General features: G+C 39.9%; 1 long non-coding RNA gene across 1 annotated transcript in view; it reads right to left on the bottom strand.

The window, feature by feature from the left end:
• LOC148053350 (uncharacterized) overlaps positions 1 to 6,000 on the bottom strand; it is a 68,065-nt gene continuing 62,065 nt past the window's right edge. Inside the window, exon 3 of the long non-coding RNA XR_015708998.1 lies at positions 1 to 133. This is a non-coding gene — a long non-coding RNA (uncharacterized LOC148053350). The remainder of the gene's footprint in view (positions 134 to 6,000) is intronic.

Below are 6,000 nucleotides of genomic sequence, written 5' to 3'. Positions count from 1 at the left end.
AGATTGAGTCACCTGAAGAAAAGGTATCCAGAGGCAGCACTTGCTAGATGATGCTTGTGATGGAACAGGAGAACAGGCTTCTCTTCTCGACTTCATCTTGCTCTGCAGCCACTTGCCAACGTCTTTTATCTTACTGTAGCAAAAGGGAGAAGGAGGTGAGTCATCACATTTTCCCAGTGCAAGATTTTAACTAGAAGAAGAAACAAACATTAGAGGGCTGTTTTTAAAACTGAATTCTAACAAAAAGTAAAATGCAACAGCCAGATCATCTTTCTGCTAATGTCGGTGCATCAGAGACCCATTGCATGCAGAAGACAATTTATCTATGTCATCTGCACAACATTCATATGACTCTAACACCAGTAAAGTTTGCTGGATGTGGGGAAAAGCAAAAGAAGCATTTTCTGGAATATTTTTTTTCTAAATTATTCAAGCCATTGCAATTGCTTGACCGTTATAAAGTGACAATTCATTGACTGTGACCGAGTAATACAGGACCTACTGGTTGTAATATGGTTTTTTACATCTGGTGCAGTTCCTGCAGTTCCTGGAATTGTCTTAGAGCTCTTCATGAGAGGGGAGATGCCTCCTGGAACCCTTTTGCAACTTGTTCAACAGACTTGATGCTGACATTAATACATTTTTACTCAGAATAGAGGCAGACTGACAATCAGACCTTGCTGTATTTTCAGGTGTGCAACATGTGTCTCACATTTCAGTGAGTCTTTGGGAGTAAACCTCACATTACTGAACTGACTTATAACAGTGCAGGGGGGATAACGATTTGCCTACTTTCAGCCTGACAGAAAGGATGCTGCCCTGATTGCATTCAAAGAAAGGACGTACATCACTGACAATTCACTTCTCCCTTTGCTTTCACTTCATGTTCTACAGACTAAAGTAATTACGGAATAACTATGGACTTTCTAATGGTTCGAAGCATAACACAAAGAACATTAAACACAGAAATGAATTAGTTATGTCATCCACCCCAGAAACACCCACAATGTGACAATTTGTTATTATGCAAAAGATGCGAAGTCCAGGGCAAGCTAAGAAGCATCCAGACACTCTCTTTAAGTTCAGCACCTTGTCATGTCCACATTTTGATGCAGCACGCGTTCACATGCTGATCTGCCAGAGAAGTCCTGCTCCATTTCAGACAGAGATTCGCTGGGGCTCACTAAATAAGAAGCAATTTGGTATTTGTTCATTGCATGTCTTGCTCTTTATTCACATCTAGGATGCACAAATGAACTTAAATTTCACTTCAGGTAGGATGGAGACATGTAGCTGCCTGAGCAAGTTGCAAGAAACAGCCTGTCTTCTTTGTCAGAGTCTGCAGGCACCTGAGCAGCCAATACAAAACGTCCCTATGCTCGCTCCCTCAGTTCTGGGGGGGGTTTAACAGCTTGTCTGAAGTTAATGGCCTCTTTCTGCTATTTTCTAAGCTAAGCAGCCCTGTGCCTAAGTCCAATGGGACTGGATGTTGTAAACAATAGCTTAGCGTGCCTAGTACATGCCCACAACACTGAGTTCAGCAGTCACAGCCACTTCCAGCAGCTGAAACACGACCAAGTTGTGAAATGAGTCTGGTCAAGAAAACAAAAGCACTGAATCTCTAAGTTTTTGCATATTCTCAGGAAAATCCCTATAGATTTGGCTGAAACATTTCAGAACCATTCATCTTGAAGGAGATACACAATATGCAAAAGTTCAATTTGATAGACTTTTAACTAACAGAAAATAAGTTCTTGAAATATGATGTTTCAGACAACAGTAGTAATAGGGAGCAGTATTAGATTCATCTGTGAACTAGCAAATAATAAGAACTAGGGACTGAGTTATAAAAAAACAGCCTTTTAAGACGCTGGCTTCAGTTTACTTCCCTGAACTTAGTGTTGATATTTTTGTTTACTCCACAAAGTGGGTTAACATGAGAACTCTACTCTGTATCTATAATTACAAAATATTATTTGATGTCCAAGCTATCATTATTAGCTGAACGGTCTGAACTCTTTTATTTTCTTCTTTTCCCAAAGAACCATTATGCTGTTAGTGTGAAAAGACAAAACCTTGGGAAAATTAAAGTAAAAACTGATTGCTCATACTTTGACAATGTGGTTTATAAAGCCTGTCTTTCAACAGCTATAAAATACATACATTCCCATGTTAGAAATATGAAAATATGTAACTGCCATTTGCTTAATGGCTCTTAAGTGTAGTTGGAAAATGTATTACTTTCATCTGACTTAATTGCCATCATGTTTGTCTTTCTCTCTAATCTCTGTTTTTTGATCTGTACTTTTGCAGATCCTAAGGCACAGTGCACACATGCATTTATATAGCATTTATATTCCAATGTACACATAAACTGACATCTGAGGGGCTGATCTAAAATTCAACAAGGTCTAGAACTTGACTCTAGAACAACTAGAAAAACTCCTAGCTAAGCATCAGTCTATCCCTGTGGAGCTCTGAGCAGGACTTTTCCTCATAATGCATTCCCTAGATTTCAGTCGCTGCTCCCAGAGTAGGTACAGGGACTGCATTAATGAGATTTTTTTTTTCATATTCAGGTTTTATTCATCCATTTAGCAAAAAGTTGACTGATGATGGAATTTCAAACAATCAGTGTTTTATACAGCAGCTGGATATTGGAGCTTTTAGAATATTCTTCCTATACCATTTAAACTTATCCAGTGCCCAAATATATTTGTCTAAAAATGTTGGGAACTTCACTTTGGTTTGTGTTCTCTGTTCGGACACATGTCAGAGAATGTAGACTCTTATCCAAACCTTATTTGAATAAGTCAAATGTCTTGATACTGCAAAATTGGAGAGGAAGTGATTGGAATATAAGACACTCTCGACAGATTTCCAACTGGGCCCAGTTGGCACTACCAACATGAGCATGAGCCAACAGTGTGCCCTGGCAGCCAGGAGGGCCAACCATGTCCTGGGGTGCATCAAGCACTGTATTGCCAGCCGGTTGAGGGAGGTGCTTGTCCCACTCTACTCTGCACTGGTGCAGCCTCATCTTGAGTATTGCCTGCAGTTTTGGGCACCACAGTACAAAAAGGATACAAAGCTCCTAGAGAGTGTCCAGAGGAGAGCCACAAATATGGTGAAGGGCTTAGAGGGGAAGCCGTACAAGGAGCGGCTGAAGTCACTTGGTCTGTTCAGCCTGGAGAAGGGGAGACTGAGGGGAGACCTCATCGTGGTCTGCAGCTTCCTCACAAGGGAAGGAGGAGGGGCAGGCGCTGATCTCTTCTCCCTGGTGACCAATGATAGGACCCAAGGGAATGGCAGGAAGATATGCCAGGGGAGGTTTAGGTTGGACATTAGGAAAAGGTTCTTCACCCAGCAGGTGGTGGAGCACTGGAACAGGCTCCCCCAGGAGGCAGTCATGGTGCCAAGCCTGACAATATTTAAGAAGCATTTGGACAACGCCCTCAGACATACGGTGTGAATTTTGGGGTTGTCCTATGCAGGGACAGGAGTTGGACTCAATGATCCTTGTGGGTCCCTTCCAACTCAGAACATTCTATGATTCTACCACAGTTTCAGCTTTTCTTTGGTAGTGTTGGCATTTATTTCCATGTCTATCCCACATCTAGAAGCATGAAAGTAAAAACATTTGTAAAAAAGACCAACCTAACATTTCAGGAAGCAAGGCAAGCTTTGGGCAGTACTAATTCTAAGAATAAGCAAAGATCTTTTATTTTGCTTGAACTACTTTGCTCATCTTCACCTCAGCATTTGCCAGAAAACCTCAAGATATTAAAACCCAAACCTCTTACATGAACACAGATAAATATAGTGATGTCTAATGATGTATGTAGTAGGAAAAGGAAAATAACCGTGAACTGTGTTATCAAGGATGGATTCATTGTATTTGCTAGATAATAGTAGATACTCATGAAGAGGAAGAGAAATCCTTCTCTCTGGCCCGTGTATTTATGGCTAGACCAAAGTCTACCTTCTGAAGTGTTTCTCTAAAAATCCTGGTATAAGCCATGTTTTTTGTCTCCTTCTGGCTTAAAAAAATTAATCCTGTAAATGGATGTAAAATATTGTTTTTCTTTCGATCCCATGGGTCACATATATGGTTGATAAGTAGAAGCTAGTAATCTTATCCCTGTGCACTGCCCCTTAACCCCACCACAAATAACAGGCCTTGTTGTTATAAATGATTTGCATCTTGTGGTGCTTTCCTGGCATTTGGGCTTCTCAAGATCTCCCTCATTTTCTACATTAATGTCTTACTGCAACTGGGACTGGTTTAGAGGTGATGATACATGAGCCAGGAAGAACCCTACCTTATTTTCAAACCAAGAAACAGCTCATTGACCTTACAGCTAAAACCACCAGCATCCTTTTGCTTTTAAACTGAAGAAAAGTGATGGGAAGTCACTGAAAAACAGTAAACGTGAACCACTCTTAAATGCCAAGCTGGCTTTAAATACTGTTTTGACAACACACAGAAAACTATTTATTTTGAGACTTACGGGACTTCTGCAGGAGTTGGTGCAAATACAATGAAAATGGTAATGTTTACATAATCTATAAATAAAACAGTAAAGAAACCCAAGTCCCACCAGGATCACAAGTCAAAAAGGAGTAAGAATAAACAAGATCATTAATACACAGATTGGTTGATTTTTTTTGCCTTGATAAACAATGAAGTAATTGATATACACATATCTGCAGATATATATAAACATGCAAAACTCAGAGAAAACAAAAATGTTTATCAAGGCCAATTTCCCAAAATACTACTTACGGGAAGCAGTTGAAGGTTTAACAGAAAGGAACTAGTTTCTTGGATTTGTAACTAATATTTTTAAGAGAGTGAGTTAGATCCTAGAAAGACAATAAGGACACTCAGGTAACATTTCCTAAAGGTAAAATTAATCATAAAATACAGCCTAATGCAGACGGAACCACAGCCTGAAACTATGTGTGCAAAATTGTCCACATCTGCATGTGCGTGCTTGCTCACTCACCCAAAATAGAAAATCTTGTCTAAAAAAAGTGCCCTTGTTATCACATATAGTAAAAAGATAACTTGATAAATCGGGGTGGAAAAATATCAACCTCAGGTGTTTGAGGGGGCAGAGGGAATTATATACTGTGCTTCCTAAACTTCCTCAGGATTATTTTTTGACTGTTTATGCAAAATTAATGGAAATGTCTCTTGGTCCTTTGGGTTCAAAGCAAGTCACTTTCTCTTCCTCAGAATCTACTACCTATAAAAAGTCAACATTTCCATTTCTAATCTTCAGAGTAAATTACAACTGATGGAGAGGTAATGCAATAAGCTTCATTAGCCTCATTTCTATAGACACAGTATTAACTAAAACCTATTTTTCTTGTAGACATACTAACATTTTTATACTAATGGCATAAAAATAATCTTATTCTTGGTGAAATACACCGGTGAGGGAATCACCAGCCATCCAGATATAGCAAGGTTTGAAAAATGAAGGTAATTTTACTAGAATTAAAAAAAATCTGCTCTGGGATTTGAGGAAGCTGAAGTTAATGACCTGGAATCCTTAAAACTTACTTACACTTCCCACAGCGTTGGCAGAGAAGAAGAAAAATACATTTTAAAAGTTACACAATCCTGTGTCCCCAGTTTTCCACCACAAGGAATCACTGAGCCAACACTGAGCTACAGTGAATAATTTCCCCCTGTTTTAAACAGAGGGCACAATCACTGGTATGGGTGTAGCTATGGCTTTGTTCACCTGGATGTTAGTTAAGGATGGTGGCTGCTGACCTTCTGTCACTGTCTTCTTGCAACCACTTGTGATAGATCGCTGCATGGATGAGTTAGAAATAATGAAGCTCCTTAAGAAGCTGTTTAACCAGGTATCCCTGCTCATCCTCCTGCAGTGTCCCTGAGTGCTCCTCCCTTTCTCAGCACTCCTGGCCCCTCGCACTGCGCCAAACTCCAGGATGGGTTGTCTCTGTGCTCTTGGCACGTGCCTG

The sequence above is a fragment of the Nipponia nippon genome, unplaced genomic scaffold (assembly GCF_047370975.1).
Source record: "Nipponia nippon isolate SJK-2023a ecotype South Korea unplaced genomic scaffold, ASM4737097v1 scaffold_4, whole genome shotgun sequence".
Taxonomy (NCBI): domain Eukaryota; kingdom Metazoa; phylum Chordata; class Aves; order Pelecaniformes; family Threskiornithidae; genus Nipponia; species Nipponia nippon.
The sequence above is the reverse complement of the archived record's forward strand: the minus strand, read 5'-3'. Positions and strand labels throughout refer to the sequence as shown.